The sequence below is a fragment of the Python bivittatus genome, unplaced genomic scaffold (assembly GCF_059951505.1).
Source record: "Python bivittatus isolate LINGU-HERP-01145 unplaced genomic scaffold, Pbiv_v1 ctg000700_np1212, whole genome shotgun sequence".
NCBI classification, from domain to species: domain Eukaryota; kingdom Metazoa; phylum Chordata; class Lepidosauria; order Squamata; family Pythonidae; genus Python; species Python bivittatus.
Window position 1 is genome coordinate 70,205,336 of NW_028277098.1, and position 19,728 is coordinate 70,225,063.

The window sequence follows — 19,728 nt, forward strand, 5'->3', positions numbered from 1 at the left end:
GCTCTTACAGTAACATACTAACCACATATTCCCTAACTTAATAGAAGCTTGACCCTTGAAGGCCTGTTTTGATCACTATATCACAGAAGGAGCTAAATAGGACTGCTGAATCAGCCTATTCTCACCTCTGCTGCTTTTAAACCATGAATTTGGAAGGCAGGGAGCAATGGGTTGGATTTCCTCTCAAAAGGGAAACACAGAGCAGGAGAAAAGATTCTTATCCTTCCATCAACAAGGGAGAAGAAAAGGGAGAAGAAGAAAAAATCTCCATGGTGGCTGCACAGTTGGATATTTGGGTTTGCCAGATTCCTGGTGGAATGTGATACATCAGGTGTGACATTTCCCTCATTTCTGAGGACAAGCAATTCCCAGTTTAAGAATCATTAGCTGTACTAAAGTATTCTCATGCTCATATCCCTGTTCATCAGTCCTGCAACAAAATAAAGGCCTGTAGCATGGAGTTTGTTGGTCTAAATTTGTAGGGAGTCTATACATTTAGAACAGATTATTTTAATAGATACTTCAGATTGTTATCCTTCAAGGTTGTAGAAGGCATTGGAAATGGCCAATGAGAATATGAGATGAAATGAACAAATGCAGGAGGACTAGAATGCCTAAAAGGATCTATAGCAGCCAACCTGGGCATTTTCAAGAAGTGTGAACTTCAGTCCCTTGAATTCTTAGTAATGTCCATGTGGGCTAGGAAATTCTAGGAATTAAAATTATATACTGTATCTGGAGGGTGCTCAGGTTAGATAAATCTGATCTATGTCACAATGGAATTGAAAGGGACAGTGGAGATAATTAATCCTTTCCTCCCAGTTTACAACAGCAGGAATCAAGCTTTACACTGAAGTCATCTGATCTAGCTCAATATAGTTTAACTTGCAGCCCTATCTCAAAAAGCTGGGAATCAAGCAGGTGAACTAAAATTCCTAGCATGCGGAATTTTTTAATGTATAAGGTATAATGATTTGGGGTCCACACGTAGAAATGACAGAACATAATCTGCAGTGGTTTATATAGGACACCTTTTTGTGCTATAACAATCCTATGTGGGTTGCTTCTAAGAAAATATTTTTAGTAACCTAAATGTTACTAAATGTTTTCAAATTGTAACCTGTACTCCTAAAAGAGTGACTCAGTCCCACTCTGGTTACAGATGACATTCTCTTCTGTAAGAAGCACCTCCTGAGAAATCCCCGGGGAATCCTTGATGGCTGCTTGTGTTTACTTGTGGCTGGGGAACCTCCCCCAGTTCCCAGCCTGACTTGTCTGCACTCATGAAGGCAAGATGCTTGCCACGAGCTGTTTATTTCTATTGTGATTTGTTTTCCAGGCGTTGTCAAGGGAGCTGAGGATCTGGGACAAACCCCCCTTTGAAAAGTTACTCCCTAGGGTTCCCTGGCAGAAAAAGTAAAAAGACACAGGAAGGTTGTTGGGCATGCTCTGGGCTACAGAATTCAACCTCAGCAGCTATGGAATTCCATGGCAATGCCTTTCAGCAGGCATCAGGGAAATCCAACCCACTGGCCAAGGAAGGTGGAAATCAGGTACCACATAATAAGAGAATGCCTGAAAGCTAAACATCTGAGCATAATAAATAGAAAGGCAAATAGAGCCTTGAAATGATGCTTCTTTTTTCCCTTTAAGTTGGATTCCTGCATGGAGCAAGGGCTTGGATTTGATGCCCCCTTCATCACTCTGATTCTGTCTGTGTCAGCTAATGGGATGCAGTGGTTAGATTACATCTGAGGGAACCCAGATTCAAATCCTGGTTCAGGCATGTGCTAATCAGGCAGTCGTTCCATGGAGGAAAAGCATTACAGGAATGCTATAGATAGTAATTTGCCTTTTTTTTCCCCTAGCATATCACTTAAGTCAAGAAGACATTCAGTAGAATTAGATAAGTGTTCACATCCACTTGCATACGAATACAGAAATTTTAGGATCTTTTGAAGGCTGCAAAGAAGGGCAAGGAGTGCCATAAAATTCCTCGGAGAAGGAAATCTGCAAGTGTGTGATCATCACTGAAAACACCTTGCCACTTTTTCCTTCCAGCCTGATCAACTTTAGTGGTATTGGAAAATTACTATGGGTAACTTCCAATTTAGATTGCATCTAGCACATTCTCTGTCAACCCCTATGTCCAAATCCAATATACATGCCACTAAGTTCAGCTAGCAAAAATATAACTTGATGTTTGTTTATTAAACATCAGGAAACAAAAAAAAAACAGTTAATGGGCAAAGTGGGATTAAAAGGAGAGAAAAGCAAATAGAAACACAAACAGGCAAGAATTATATGTTTATAGCTGTATTTCAGAAGGCACACAAGTTTTCAGAGCTGCTGAAAACAATACTGTGGGTAATTAGCATGGACAGTCCCCAAGGTTATTCTAGCTTTAACCCATTTATATACATGGCAGTAGTAGAATAGAGATGAATGTAAGACACCAGGCGATCCTTCTTTTATTTTGCATCATTAAGGAAAGAATATATTGGATGGGATGATGTGTCCAACAAGTGGGATCCTAGAAAGCAAGACCTGTGCAATCTGTGTTAAACCATGGGTTTTGGGATTTTCCCCTCACGGGCTCATGATCTGCTGTTTGGAAAGCCTGACCCTGAAGATGAGGACCACTGAGTGATCTCATGGGAAATGCAAATCCAGGTTTCTTCCAGTCAAGCTGAATTCTTCAAGCACAGGAATAAAACATCTTCCCTAATGCAATCATATGCAAACTTGTGTAGTTGTATTTCCAGCTAAATGTGCATAGAATGTCATCTCAGCACTCCCTTTGGTTTCTAATTATTTAGTTACTGAAACTCCCGGTGTACATTTAGTCTCATAATATTGCTAAGATGCAATAAATGTATCTGCTTTGGCTTGAGAATCACACAGAATAAAAGATACATAAAAATCTGGGTTCAAGACTTGCAAAAATATGGTGATTTTCTATTACAATTTGTTTTATGTAGAGATGGAAAAAAATCATACATACATAAGAAACTGCAAATCTAAGCTTGGAATTTACTAATTTACTTACATGCATATTAAATTATTTGTGTAATTTACAAGTACGCATCTCTCTGTGTTGCATAGACTATGGCAGATTTGCTCTCTCTGCAGTGTGAAAAAGATGCTCCATTTTCCTTTTCTAGTTCTCATTCTATCCTCTGAAAAAGCATGACTGAAATGCTTTAGATGTTGGGTGGGAAAGAGGCAGAGCTGAAGCACATACTTTGGAACACACTTCCAAAATATTAAGTAGGTTTCAAAGGTTTTTTTTTAAATTAATGAGACATTAAAATAATGACATTAAAATAATGACTTAGCTGACCTTAAGATTGCAACATTTGTGCTAGAGTTTGAATCAGCACCTTTTTGGGGCTGGTTCTCCCTGGCATTTTGCAACATGCAGTTTCTTCTGCTAAAGAGATGTGGGTATTATGTTCATTTGGGGAACAACCCATCAATCAAGGGAGAGCCACTGAAAGATTTTCTTCCATACCGTATAATTTAGAGAGAGCACAAAAGAGATTACAATTAGAGGAATCTTTTTACTTTTAAAGGCAGAATATTTGAATAGAGTTTACTAACAGGTAAAATGAAATGTCCATTTCCAAGAAGGCAAATTAAGGTCGTTAAGGATATGACTAAGTGGGAGGCAAGAAATGATTCTGAGTTATGAGGCTAACCCTTAGGGCTTTTCCACAATTGCATTTATTGGTCTGACTACATATTTTTTTTCTGCCCAAACCTTATGAAGGTGCCTTCATCTCATCCCCAGCCCATGAATGAGACAGGCTTAGTTGTGTTAGTATTAAAATAGTGCTTTCCCTCTTCTCAGACACTGTTCAAGGACAGCCTCACTGTGTGTAAATGTGTTAGACTCTGGCAGATGTCTGCAGAGAGAGAGATCAGGACTGGCAATGGGACAGCACATTTCAGCCCCGCAGAATTTTTTGTCAACTCAAGAATGGGTGGAGAGCACTTCAACTCAGTAGTGGGGAAAGCTTTCATTTCCACTTGCCTGGCACGTGGAAATTAAGCAGGTAAGGCTATTTTGGGGGCACAGATGGGAAACCTCCACCTTTAAAATATCTGTCAGGAATTCTTAAAGGAACAAGGGCCATTAAAAGAAAGACATTTCTGAGGCAATTGATGCGGCTCAGAGTAAGCACACAATATTGCTTCTAAAAAATCTAGCAATGAATAAATAGCAGACTTGGTTGACAATACATTCATATTTTATTTAGCATGCTGTCCAGAATGTACTTTGGCTACATCCTCTTGGACAAAATCAAAGAAAGGGACATCTGCAGGGGTGTGTCAAAAGAGCCAAGATGGTGGGCATGACCAGATAATTGAATCCTTGCCCCATTTTTACATGTATTGCACGTACAGCACACATAAAAAGTGGCAGGGCTTCAATTGCACAATCATGGTTGCCATCTTGATGTTTTTGATTCTCATTACGTAGATGTCCCTGATATAACAATTTAAGAATATAATATTATTATATTTTTATTATGGATTATCCATAGTAAAAAGACAATTTTAAAAGCATAATAAAAAGACAATTTTAAAAGCACACCACTTTCCTCATTTACAGTCTAAGTCTAAACTAAAAAAAATTATGACCATAATTTTTTTCTTCTCCAATCTACATTTAGTAATTCCTTGCTTAACAAAGAGGTATGGAGGACATGAACAACTGTGCATCATTTAGTGGTATTTAATTGGACCCTAATAAATACTGCTTAACAATGGATTTTGGTGGATAACTTCTATAACCTTTCCCACATGATGAAAACATTAAAATCCACCTACTGAACTCCATTCAAATTAAGAAAATAATCCAAGATTCTGAAGCAACCCCCCCCCACAAAAGTTGACAATGAATTAAGATTATTTTTATTCAATTATGCTAAAACTTTTAAACCATTTGCTATATAGTTATGTTATTACTTTGTTTGAGTCTTTACACAAATGCTTATCCAACATAAAGGAAAAAAAAGGAAATTCAATTTAAGAGCAGGACATTTCATAATTATGAAGCAAAATCTCCCTTTGTACTTATAGCACCCCAAAAGCTTATTCAGAGGGTCAGTTCTGGAAGTGATGGAAGATACTCCATTTCTTTCTATTAATACAAGTCCTGAGTCTTAGCATAATAAGGTGAAGGTAGGTTTCTTGTTGCATAAAAAGACAGTGTTTGAGTCATTTCAGCAGAAAGTTGAAAAAAACCAAGCTGAATATGAACATTTCTTGTCAATCAATGTGGTGGGACTCTTCAGCCCTTTTAATTTGCACAATCTATCAATTACCTTTTGAGAGAGATCTCTGTAGCTTTCCTGAGGACTAGAAGTAAATAGCTTAGTGCGGGAAGACCTGAGTAAAACTTTGCGGTCTGTGCACGTGGGATGCCAGCTGCTTTGGCCAGACCGTTCTCTTCATGCCTGAGATGGAAACAGAATTGTTCCTCCCTTAAAAGCAGGTGATACACCTACTGAAGTATAGCACTTCAGTATTGGTACTGTATACCTATTGAATGGTACCTTTCCTGTTCCCTGTTATCCGATTATATCTTTTCAGTCTGCTAAATCTGTTTTAATCCGATCAAAATTTTAAATATTTGTGCTTATTTTAATATTGTGCACTGCTTTGTTGTTATTGTGCACTGCTTTGATAATTCATATACCTGAAATAATATGCAGACATTGCAAGTTTAGATTCAGTTGAACAGGTCTGACAATTCAATTGTAGTTGTTTTATTTCATTTTTGTCTTACGGTTCCTTCAGCAAATGCTGAAGGGAATGTATGTGTTTCCCTCCCCCGTAGCTGATACCCATTAACAATTAACGTGTTCATTAAGAGAACACAATTGCTGCATTCTCATAGCATGCTATGTCCACGTCCATAAACCATGCTATGACTTAAGAGAAGAGCCTGATGCACATAAAGGGCTAAATCAATTGCCCAGCATGCACTATCCAGCCCTATTTTAGCCTGGTTGAGCGCATAGCATGAGTCTGAGCACGTGTGCTTTTTTCCTTACAGGAGTCCTATGAGATGGTAAGGTGGAGTTGGAGAGAGTTATTCCTAGGTTTACCTAGTGAGTCTAATATCGTGGCTGACTAGATGTTGGTTCTGGATCTGGATCTGGTTCTTGCCAATCCTAGTCCAGTATTTCAGTCACCACTGTCTGCATGCAATTAGCTCAGGATCCTTCTCTTACAGCGGATGGGATGCAAGACTGTTGTGAGAAAAAGTATATGAAGATGCTAGTCTCTTAATGTGGTGTTTTCCAGCTCTGTGGTGGTCTTGCCGCTCTGAATCTTTCTACATGTGACACATTGTAATGTAGACAATGTAGACACATCTGTTAAGGACAAGTATATAAAGCAGACATTTTCAAATTGTGTTCTGGGAATTCCTAGAGTTCTTCATGAAAAGGACCAAGATAGCAAAAATATTTTCCTGAAATAAGGTTTCTCCTATTACCTTGTTTCCTTGGTAATGCACAAGGGAAGAAAAATTGGGGTGTTTTTGAAGAAATTCTGTTAGGTTTTGGGAAACTGTAAGCACTCCCTATCAGCATCCACTTTTTTGATTCCTTCCAGAAATTCTTTGTGAAATAGGATTTTTGGCAGATACACTAATGTAGAAAGGGCTTCCTGAAATCTACTGGTTTAGTAGAATTAAAGCTACTGAATATCGGCTGCAAACATCCAGATGACCATTAGATGGCAGAAGGAGATGCAGAACACTTTTAATTTCTTGCTAGTATCAAATGTACTATCCATCAATCCTAGAGCTTGCAGAAATATATGCTGGTATGAACTTTGCTGCTTTGACTGTTGGTCTAGTGCTGTCCTTTCTATTTTAATGTGGGACAAATTAAGAAAAGCAACTAATGGATTGCCCTGGCTATGTTTCCCTCATACCAAGCATTGCCTGCTGGCAGGAAAAGAATAACCAATCACTTCCCTAATGGGTAAGTGCTTGGAATGACATGTCTCATCCTCACTAAATTGTCCTAATAACAGGGGGCTGTAGTCCGTACCTGTGACCAATCAGGCTGTTTTTGAACACAGGTAAACTCTTGTCCCAAAATAGCCTGGCTGACAGGTTGCAGAGTTGGAAGACAAACGAAGAATGAAATAGGGATGAGCTATCCCTAAAGAACAAGTTGGGCATCAGCTTTGCTGCAAAGGAAGGGCAGCAAGAGTGCTGTCTGTGTAGCTGGCAGCCCATAAAGAATTGTGGAGCTGGAATGGAATAGGAAAATGGTGCTGTCTCCAGTGCCAAAATAATAAAACTAGTAAAAGCTATGGGCTTATTTGCAGAAGCTACAGAAAAAATGTAATCTGCTCAGCGATGAAAGAACCAGATCCCAGCTCCACTTCCCACTTTAAACTGTCCTTTGTGCAGCACAGGATTTTAATGTTCTTTTAAATTTATGTCTAGTGCTCTTTTAAAAGAGCACTAAACCTGAGTATATAGGGAACCTGTGTAAGAAGCCAAAATGGTCAAGGAGAGCAAAGTCCAGCAACTGGCAAAAATTGCCTTGTGAGAAGAGGAAAAACTGGAATAAAGTGAGATGGGCTGGGATGAGGCAAAGACCATGTCCTGTGGACAGTGCATAAAAGAAGGGTTTCCAAGACATATTTGCGCCATAATTATGCAGATGTACGGATGAGTTCTCAGACAGCTTTTCATCTTTGTAGAGTTGTAAAGGATGTAAACATAGATGATAAGCAAGGAGTTATTCTTGGGCAAGTAAGATACAAAATGAAGGAGTCATGAGCAATCTTCTTTGGCTCATTCTATATATGACTCTGCATGTGAGGGCCCTCTGATTAAATCCTCCCAGAGGATAGGGAATTGAGGAGAACACTGTCTCAGTGGGTGATCTCTCACTGGAAAGATCAGATCTAAGCACCAGAACCTGCAATTTGGGCACCTGACCCTGAAGACATGCCATAGCCCCCAAACCTATGACAATGGTGTCATTGCTGAGTGGTAGAGCAATGCACTGAATGGCATGAAAGCACAAGCAAGAAGCCTAGGCTCCTCAAGAGTAAAGGGATTGCTCCAGAGTGGATCACTCTCTCTTAAGAGGTAAAAAGCACCAGCTGTGGTGCCTCTGCATAAAAGACTTGGGCAGAAGGCAAGTGACAGAAATCATGTTAGGTGTACTAACTACTGTTCCTTCTGCTTATGTAGGTGCCTTATGTTTGGTTTGCTTTTTCACTCTTCTTTACGTTTGTTCCCATTTCCATTCTGGTGTCTGCTGTTTTAAATCCTGAGTTGGACTTGGACCACCGCTGCTGCTTTCTCTACATTCTAAGTGCCCTTTGCAGCCTTGGTTTTAGCTTTTCCTTGCATCCCTTAAAATCTTTATAGGCCTGGGCATATCTTGTAATTGTATATTCTGAGGACAGAGCTACAGATACATGTTTGCATTTACTGACTGTATATATCCATCATCCATTAAATAACAAAGACATGAAGTTTTATGTATGTATGTATATGTATATGTATATATTTGCATGTCTTTCTTATTTAATGGATTATGTGATTATGGATATATACAGACACACACTTATTTCATTTCTGAGTCATCTGAGCTTTGGGATGAGGTGGCTAAAACATTTTCACAGGCCTTTGGGAGTTTCCTAAGACCTGGGCATCATGCCCATTGTGTCCAATGAATAATGCAGTCTTGTCCCTTGGACAGGACAAAGACCACCTTATTCTTTCAGTTTGTCTTGGCTTAAATTAATGAATATATTGTGATCTAAATGCATGGAAAATTAAAGCTTTGGCTTTTCTTCCTAAACATAAATAAGAATTTGATATACTTCTAGGCCTGTTTTCAGTCATATATGGCTGTGCCTCTGACCAAATGTGCTTTGTGCTTTTTTTTTTTTTAAATATCTCACTAAATCTATAGCTATAAGTTGCCACAATCATTGTTACTAAGCCAAGAGGATTGTGCTTTTAGTTTCCATTCTTGAAAGACAGGCCAACCAGATTATTTCTAAGAAATACCTGTTTTTGAAGCCTGCCTATCCACGTATGCCATACCTTACTATGCTTCCTAAAAGCATATAGGCTTAGGAATTTGGGGAAGGGTGCCTGCCTGCCTGCCTGCCTTATTTATTTATTTAGTAGATTCCAAAGAACAGATGTTGTCTGAGCATACAAAGGACTATATAGAAATTGGTGGTGGGGGGGGGGGATGTCAAAATTCTATGATTTAATTTTCTAAAACTATGAAGAGTTCAGTGCAGCTTTAATTAAGGAAAATTCAAAGCCACCACTTAAATAAGCAATTGAAGGTTCTGTCCTATTATAGATGAGCCTCTCTACAAATGGTATCTATATAAGATATCACCCACATTTAGATTCGATTTATAGCAAATGTTGCTCATTTGAGCAGCATGGAAGAATTAAACTATGTTTCACCCAGCGGAGAGACTGACTTGTTTTCCTAGAAGAATATATAAATGAATATACATAGCTATATGAAATTTTCCATGAGCACCCTCCTTGCACTTGACCTGAATGAGACTAGATGCTGGGGTAGCTGCCATCAAATAAACAGAGCTTTCAGGGTAATATGAGAAACTCGCAGCCAATGAATAATGACCGAAATGATGCCAGGAGCTTATAGACAAGCTTGCTTGTCAGAGATATGCCCTAGGAATGGCTACAAAAGACATCAGGGCAGTCCAACTCAAACACTGGATATGGGGAAGACAGGAGCCAAATTGTGAAAGACAAAACCTGGAGGGAAAAAAAGATTCCCTTCTTGGTCTAGACTATTTACTGTTAGCACGTTCTTAGATAAATCCCTCTGCCTGCTATTTATAGACAATATTTCATTGAAGTCTGATCTCTTGGTTTAATTTTAAGCATTACTGGGTGATCATTCCAGAACAACATTCTTTGTTACAGAAGTCCAAATCACAGTTTTGATTGTAATAGATAATGTTCCTTTTTTCTTTTAGTGGGTAAAGCCTTTGTTTTGGATAACTGCTATTAGGAATCTGGGCTCATCCCCTCATCATACTAACCAAGACATACATGTGCCCCAGTAATGCTTTTATATGCCGTGTTCTTGTGTTGTTGCCTTTATCTCATCCTAAGCCTGCGCAGAGGCAGGTTAAAGTCATCTTTAGCTGCTCAGTTTTAATGTAGTGTTTCCATCTTCTCTTGACACAGTTTTTGCCAGCAACCCAGCCTGGGGTGTTTCACCTACTCTGTGGTTGATGATGTATCAAGGCAGCAGCCCACAATAATTCCTGGCAAATACTCTTTATATTAGGAGATTAAGCACTCTTTGGAAAGGGCAATTTTTAAAATACAGGTTTATCATTCTTTTGAAAGAAAATAATACTCCTGTTCTTGCACAGAAGGGAGACACTCTCCATCACCAGGCTGAAAATGTTCAACATGCAAAAAACAAGACAAAAATCCCACCCTCAAAGAGGCTTCTCATGCTGTAAGGCAGGGTTCCTCAACCTTGGCAACTTTAAGACGGGTGGACTTCAACTCCCAGAATACCCCAGCCAGCCTTGCTGGCTAGGGAATTCTGGGAGTTGAAGTTCACCCGTCTTAAAGTTGCCAAGATTGAGGAACCCTGCTCTAAGGTGTTGGTTTCTTCTCATAATCCCTCCAACCCTTTGCTGAAATTTAAGATTGCAAAGGAAATAGCTAATAGAAAAACATAAATCCTGCAGTACTGTTTTCTCAGGGACTTTTGTTTTGTTTAAGCATAATAAAGAAATAAATATAGATCAAAGGGTGATTCATTGAAGGATATTGAGATGCTTGAAATATACCATTTTCAGCTTAGAGTCCCCTGTCATTAAGAAAATACAGTGTTATCTCGTTAACAAAATGATTATCATTCTGAAGGTAATTGAGCAAATACTGCAGTTACTGGCTAGCACCTGAGTTGTGATAAGCAATTCCTCCTACAGGTACCATATTTAGGAATTTTAAGATGGGAGGGAACCTGCAGAAGTATTAGGTGAGCTGCAGTCTTAAGATAATAGTGTTTTGTAGAATCACAGTCTGTATGGACAGGGAAAGAAAGAATACTTTGCAACTGCAGTTATCTATAGCAGTTCCAGTTAAAAGAATTGTTTACTGAAGTAGTCACATCTCTACAAATTGCTCTGTGCGTGGTCATATCACCACTTTAACAAAAAGCATGTGACCTTTTCAGCATTAATTCTTCTTCCTTGTTCACTTCTGTGCAGTGTTGCTGGGAAATGGACAATAAGAGATATTCATATCTGACAAAAGTTTCAAAGATCTCTGTGTGTGGGGAGGGGGTGAATTTAATGTTCAGGAAAATAAGGGGTTTAGGCTGGTGGACAGCATGAGCCACAATCAATTTTAAATTAATATACCTGCATTAAAACTGATTTACGGTCTGTGTCCAAAAGGTCTCTGCTTCCAGAATGCTTAATACTGGAGATCAGGACTTTTTTACAGATGATCACCTATGGCAGGACATTTTAACTGCAATAATCCTGGATACTGTCTAAGTACGAGCACTTCATAACCATTGCTGAAAATTCTGGAGCCTGAAATCCACACATCTGAAGGGTCCCCAGATTGAAGAAGGCTGACTGTACCTATTGGTGGGGCAGTGCTAAGAGTTGCTTTAAAATTATTTAGTAGCATTGGCTAAGTGGCTCAGTATCTTTACATTAAAAATACTTCGAACTGTTCAAAGTTAGTCTCATCATTAAACAACTAATTTAATTATTTTTTTTACAGAGGAAATGCATAGCATTTTCCTGCCCTTAATCTTCATGTATTCATATTTCTAAAGTGCAAATCATTGGTTTTGTTTGCTTCTGTTTCATAATATTCTTCATCTTCTTTGTACTGTAACTAAATAGTGCAAGAACCCACTCTCCATCCCTAAGGATTTCTCTGAAATAATCTTCTCTTTTTAAAGAGTTTGTAAATGAAATTCTCTTTTATCTAACAAATGAGGAATAGTAGAAAAAACACAGGACTCATTTTATTTTACTTGTGTTATGAAATAGCATGAGGAGAAAGTGATTGACCCAAGGTAGACCTGAGAACTTCCTAGCAAGATGGAGATTTGAATGTGGCTCATCTGAAATTTAGCTCAATAGTTCTCTGCACTAGTAATATGTAAGTCTTCACATTTTCAAGGCCTAAAAATTTGATTAAAAAAAAAAGATACTCTATAAGAATTTGGTCAGGACAAATGCACTTTTAGTAATGTTTTTTTAGTAACGTTTTTAAATTGATGTTTTATGTATTTATATATATTTATGGTTTTAATGTTTTGTGTGAGCTGCCCAGAGTTCCCCCATTGGGGGGAGATGGGCAGGGGAGAAATTTAATAAATAAATAAATAAATAAATAAATAAAATTGTTAATAATAACAATACATTAGATGAGACACACTTGCTAAGGAATACATTTCTTACTGCTTTGGAATTAAGCCTTCCCTGCTAGATACCAAAGTATAAAGACAAATGTTTGAATGTAGGAACAATTTCAGGTGATTTTGGACTATGCTTGGTCATGTAAAAAAGAGGTCACTGGGGGTCCATTCTGTAATCCCTGGAGTTGTCACAAGATTAAACCTGTTTTGTGGAAGAAAACAAAATTTTATGGGATTACTTGTCAACGAGATCAATGTTGGTTAATTTAAAAACAGAACAGTGCAATTTTTAAGTTTATCTGGTATTTCTTAGAATATAAGGATTGGAGAATATCTTGGAGTTCATCCAGTTCAACTTCCTTCCCATTATGGGAATCTTCTACTATAGCATCCCCAACTAGTGGCCATCAAGCCTCCATTTAAAACAAAAGGAAGTCCCCTTCTTTCCAAGGTAGTCTTTTCCAGTATTGAACAGTTCTTACTGCTAGGACTTTTTCCTGATGTCCAACTGAAATCATAATTTAAATCTATTGTTTCTTGTCCAGTCTTTTGGAACAATTCTGAACAGTTCTGCCCCAGCTTTTATATGACAGCCCTTGAGCTATCTCCCTGCAGTCTTCTACAGGCCAAACCATACCCAATACTTCCAGCTGTTTCTCATAGGTTTTTCCTTCCAGGTTCCTTATCATTTTGGTTGCTCCAATAAGTCAAGAACTTTCCTAAAATGTGGTGCCAGGAACTGGACAAAAGATTCTAAGAGTCATCTGACTGCATGAAAATAGAGAGGAGTGTACAGTGTACTTCTGTTGACACAGACTAGAACTGCATTTACTTTTTTGCAGCTGCCTCATTGTTGGGTCGTAAACAGTTTGTGATCCATGAAGAGACCCAAACCCATTTTGAAAGAACTGTTCAGTAAGGACCCCCTCATCCAGTATGCAAGTCTTTGTTCTCCCCTCCTCAGAAGTAGGGCCCTGGTTGTGAGTGTAAAGTCTATAATAAACACATTTTTGGATTCTCTTTACTTGAGAAATCCCACTGTAGCTATTTTTGCAGATATGTTTGCTGTTTTCAGTGCTAGGAAACATCAAAATCACTCACAAAGCTTCCCAGTTCAGTTTGATTTTTTTTTAAGGATTATACTTCACCTCATACAGTTCCAGACAGGGTTGAAAATGCCTCCCTTCAGATCATGTTGGGAGGTACAGCCAATGTAAAACTCTATGAGAATAACAGCAACATAAATAAAACTGCAATGGTATTCCTTCTAATAATAATTTAACCCCCCCCCTTCCTAGTTCTCCAAAAATGATTTATAGCATCAGCCAGCCAGCATCTGTTCAAATTGTTATATCAGCACAGTGATACTTGGATGCTTCTAGAAGGCATTATGAGTCACCACTGGGTTTCTGTTTTAGATGGACTAAGGAAAACCTGAATCTTTGGCTTTATTCACCCAAGCATAAAACTGCTAATTGGCCTTTTACTTGTTCTGTCAAGATGGACATGTTTGTTATGTAGCAAAGACAAAAGGCTAATTAGATAACAGTAACTATTTTAGATAATTTCTCCAAAAATGTGAGTATGATGCACTGAATATTTATTTACAAGATATATACCATCAGGTTGAAACTGTCCTGGAGCTGTCATATCAACAAGGATGAGAAAATTAACAGTGGGTTATCCATGTCTTTCAGGTGATGGCACAAAGGTCCAAGAGTGATCTCACAACAAAAGAAATCCTTCTCACTGGAAGGGATCAGAGAGAGATAAGCCTTCCTTGGCTTCATTCACATTGGGGCTGACCTTGACTGACCCATTGTGGAGTCCTTCTTTCCTTCCTAAAAAGTCTTTAAAGGATATAATACCCTCCTAGTGGTCTTTGCAGTGGCTGGGAAGACATAAAAATTGTCTGTTTCCTGTCTGATGAGAATCAGGCACTGCCAGCATGATTGCCACTGCAGGTGACAATTTTCCAGCTGTATCATCCAAACACAGCCAATGTGTGTAGAATTTCTTTCGGAAAAGAGGGTGTGAGCCTTAGCAGAGAATGAAGTACTAGGGCTATATTTGTGGGAATTTGAGACAAAATATAGCTTGAATGAATAGTGAGATAATGAGTATTTAGCCCCATTTCTGTATTGGTTTGTAAATTTAGCTGAAAAAAGACTGCTAAATTCATATGTATTTTGTGGAGCACTTTTCTTAAGATAGAGTAATATATAATCATATGGTTGAGGCTGCAGTGTTAAGCATACTTAGTAAAACATAACAACTATTCTATATGAAGCAGTTCAAATATCTAGGTATAAGATTGAAAGTAATACAGGCTGCACATGAGATCTAGTAATGTACAGCAGCAAAACAAAGGGGAAAAAACAATAATAATTAAAATTGGAATTTCAGGAATAGTGGCAGCCAGAATATATGTCAGTAACGTAAATGCATTTCACAAGTGGCATCCTAGATCCCAGTTTAGGAATAGTATCCATAAAACAGTTGTTACTTGCCTGTTACTGATCTGCATAAGTGCTGCAGGGCTAAATCAGGCTAGAAAACCAAGATGGACAATAGAAAGAAACATTAATTTAAACTGCTAAAAAATAAGAATCCATTTCCTTCAAAACAAAGGATTTGGGGTGACAAGAAGGTCTGTATACTGGAACCTGAATGTTTCTGCCAGAAAGAAAATGTGAAAGAAGCAAATGATTGTGACAGGTGATTAACGAGAATATATATGAAAACTTGAAAATGGGTCCTTGTTAAGGGATCCAAATCCAGGTCAGTTGAAGATCTCTACTTCTGGCTTATAATCTTTTCTTCTGTGGCTGTTTCTCTGGGCACGTGTGTTAAGAAAGTATTTTGTGTTAATGTTCTTATCCTGAGTGAGTGTAAACAGCCTTGGCGAAAGCAGCACATTATCTTCACACAACATCAGCAGGGTGTATTAGAGATAATTTGATGCTGATTTATTATGACCCTTTACATTTTTTTTCAAAAGCATGTTATGAACATTAATATTCTGTCTTAAAGGATATTTACAGTAATGCATAAAGAAGTCATTGAACAGCCAGTGGTGAGAAAAATTAATCCAGACATTTCAACATAAAAGAAGTACGTTTTCTCACAAGCCTGAACGTCTTTCTAACTTCGCAGTGCAGCTTAACTGAGATTTGAATTTTTCTGTGGCAATCCACACTTTATGTGCAGTGATCTGGATATATAAGGAAGAGTTGAAAGAGATAATATTACATTCTTACACCTTTCTGTCTGTTCTTCACTGTATTTGCAGTATTTGTTTATGTGCAAATTAAGCTAGAAATATTTCTGTGTGTCTATGGGTGTTCTTTTTGCCACCTAATTATACATCAGAGACTCAGTAGGTGTTTGTTACAATCCCATGCTAAATTTATCTGAAAGTAATCTTCATTTATGTTGAACTTTTTGTCTAGTGTTTCTAAAAATGCAATCTCAGGGTATAGATGTTTACTTAGTAGTAAGCCCATTATATTCAGTGAGCATATTTGGTAATCATGTGCTTATTGTATCAGTCATATAAAAATGAAGGTATAATTTACTAAAGCTAGATGTTAACTTTGAGAAGCAGATGCTTCTTAAAGTACAGTAAAACTGAGTGGATAAGCATGTCAGTGGGATAACCACAATCTACACCTCTAAACCTTCTATTTGTCATGATTTCCTAAGGGCAAAAATATAGGGAGGATTAGTTAACTGCAAGATGCTAAAAGCACAGAAGAAAAAGTCACATTTGCTCTGTTATAGCCCCCCTACCCACATTTCAACAATAGGTTTGATCAGGTTCTGCATATAACTGATACAATATTTTTTCTTTGTGAAGTCTGATATCATGCTAGGGTTAGTAATGGGTAAGTAATGCTGAAAGACAGTAATTTGTCCAACGGCATGTACTGACACGGTTCTGTCAAGCTTTGTGCCAGACCTTGGCAGTATGTCTTGCCTCAATAGCAGTGTTTCTCAGCCTTGGCATGCTGGCTGGGGAATTCTGGGAGTTGAAGTCCACACAAGTTGCCAAGGTTGAGAATCATGGCTCTACAAATATTCTTGTTCAAGAATCAGTTTATTCAAGAGAAGATTTTCAGATGTAATTTGACTTTACAGATTAGACTTTAGTGCAGACTAGAATGAAGCCCTATATGCACAATTTTGCCCTCTGAGTTTAACTCTGAGCTTTTGCCTTTTGTCTTCTGCCTTTCTGAATTAGTACAGTAGATACTTGCCATTCCCTTGATGGTTGTGAAGGACCTGACCCGTGTTGATAAAAGAGCTGTCTCTAGCCTAGGAACTGCTGGTTCCTGCTGTCCCTGGAACCGCAGCTTCATTTCATACAATACACATATTTTTAGAATTGTTTTAATTTGTTGGTGATTTTTTGACCATCTGATGTCTGGGAATTTCTGAAAGTACACATTAGCAATGAAATAAACATCTGTGTTGTTATCCTTATGGGAGATTTCCACGCATTCTAAAATAGCTTTCTATACAAAGCAGCCCTAGATGTGCCATCTATTTGCACTCCTAAATTATGAAATAACTTCTGAAACTCCTTAAGGGATGTGTAAGGAGCTGAAAAGCATGATGACTGATTGCTTTTTCCTAATCAGGTTGCTTCTGATTCGCCATTGTTCTGCCTAAGATTATATGGGATAGATATCATAGTTTTTAATTTGTAAATCATTCACTTGCTGAAGGACCCTCCAGCTTGGCAAAACCTTCAAAACTTTCTTAACACTCACTATAAGGCAGTGTTTCTCAACCTGGGCAACTTTAAGATGAGTGGACTTCAATTCCCAGAAATCCTCAGCCAGAATGGCTGGCTAGGGAATTCTGGGAGTTGAAGTCCACCCATTTTAAAGTTGCCCAGGTTGAGAAACACTGCTATAAGGTCATGGATGCAGCCTGTTCCTGGGTCACAGAAAAGAACGGCTAACCCTTGGGAGAAGCTGAAAACATTTTTCTGCCTTTTTAAAATTACTTTAAAAAAACCCACTGTGTTATAATGGAAAGACTATAGAAACAGGAAACAAAACAAAGGCAGGGCGGAAAGAGTTGTACTTTGGTGCATAGCCCTCCCTTTGTTTCAAAACAAGCTTTGGCCACAGAACCAGCCTCCTATTTCCCATGGGTGTGTATGGAAGCTTTCACTCCCTTGGTGACATGTGATTCTGTAAAACAGGACTCTTCCACTTAGTCCTAATAAGGCCAGCCCTTGCATCTTGTTTTATGTGCTGGTGGTGCCTCCTAGTGTTAAAACCTGTCAGTGCCACAGGCCAAAATAAATTTAATATCTGGCAATTTGTGGTTCTTTGGCATAATCATATTCTCAAAACTTTGTAAAGCAAGCCAACAAAAACAGAGGAAGAACTATTATTATATAAAAGTTCAATGAGTAGAGACACAATGTCTGCCATGGATTAAAACGATCACACTTATTTTAGGACTTGTGGTAGGAGCAATTTAGGAGTACAGTGTAGTAATTCAGGAGCACACAGTAGGGTGCTTGGGGGTGCCAGCATAGCCTTCATCATTTCTCTTGCTGCCTGCCTGGCTCTCTGCCCACCAAGATTCTTCCAATTAAAAAAATCAAATAAGATGCTGTGGTATGCCAAAGCTCTAGTATCCCACATAATTGTTTGCAACAATGCTGCTTTGCCCTGTGCCAGAGCTGCCTTGATTCCTCTATAGACTCCTGCTATAGAGGAACTACTTTGAGGCATAGAAACTACCAACTGAGGGAAATGTGAGCAACAAGAACAGACATTTTATCATGTGTGGTGGCTGTGTAAAAAAGTTAGAAAATTGTGGATTCAAATACATTGATTCAGACAATTTTAAAGATGAATATACAACTGAGACCAGAGGTCTTTCTTTTGGGATTGATGGACAGTTGAAAAAAAGTCATAGAACTTGTTTTTGTACACGATAACTGCAGCAAGATTATTGTATGCACAAAGATGGAAAGATTTGGCACTACCTACAATGGCAGAATGGTTGGTGAAGATGATGAAACTTGCTGAGATGGCCAAACTGACTTCTTTGATCAGAGAAAAGGCAGTATCTACGTTTATTGCTGACTGGAAACCGCTTATGGACTTTTTGTGTAAAAGAGAAAAAAATGAACTTATGATTTATGGTTTTGATGATTAGATAGAATAGATTATAGAAAGAATAGAGCCATATTGTAACCATGGAATAAGAGGTAAATTTATAATTGTACTTATAACTGCTGCAAAGACGATTGGAAGCTACTTGTTTGTATTTTTTCTTTCTTTTCTATTTTCCTTTTACTTTTTCCCCCCTTTCTTACACTTACACTTCACACCAATTGAACTGTGAAGGTGGGCACTTTGGTTTGCCTGGCCCCTTCACTCTGATGAAAATGTTTTCTGTGTGCATACAATCCTGATTGTGCATAGACATAAAGGAGATTGTGCATAGATGCATAGCACTCCTGTGAGGGTTCACATAGGTTTATTGCCTCTTCCTCCCATAATTACCTTGGAAAAAAATCTACAAGATAAATTTTCAATCAGAGAACCCGAAGTGCAACTATAGATGCCAGCCAAGCCTGCATAGATGTAATGATCCTTAAGTATGAGCCTCAAGGGTCTAGTACTGCTGATTTAGAAAAAGAGGCTGAGGATGAGTAGTGTATGATCAGATAGTCAAGAGGCCGGTTCAATCTAAAGCTAAGCTTATAATGATAAAGAAAACAGATCAAGGGGGAGTTTCAGCCTCCCATTCTGGTCAAGGTGTTAGATTTTATGAATGGGATCATGAGACGAATCTCCAGAAATCTAAAGGTACTGCAAATGCAGGACTATTAACAGTTATTGCTTTAGGCTGTGTGTGTGTGTGCGCACGCGCGCACATGTGCATGCATCTTGTAACACTCTGGATATGGCCATGGCTGGGAGCTGTAGTCGTAATTCATCCACCCTTGAAAGCAGCACAATTAATGCTAGTGGGCACAAAATGTAGCAGGGCTAACACATTGTGAGGGTTTTGTAGCGTGGAAAAGTGGAAACTTTGCAAGGAAGTAATACAGCTACTGGATTCCCTTCATCATTATTTGCAAGAAATGAAAGTTCTTCTAGACAGTTTTTAGTGGAAGAAGGATCTCTATCTGAAGACTTTGGACAGCTCCTTTTCCAAGAATATGGTACAGATGGATGGAAGACAGGACTTTCCAAGACGCTTTCAGGTTTTGGACATCCTCAGTGCAAGTCTGCTT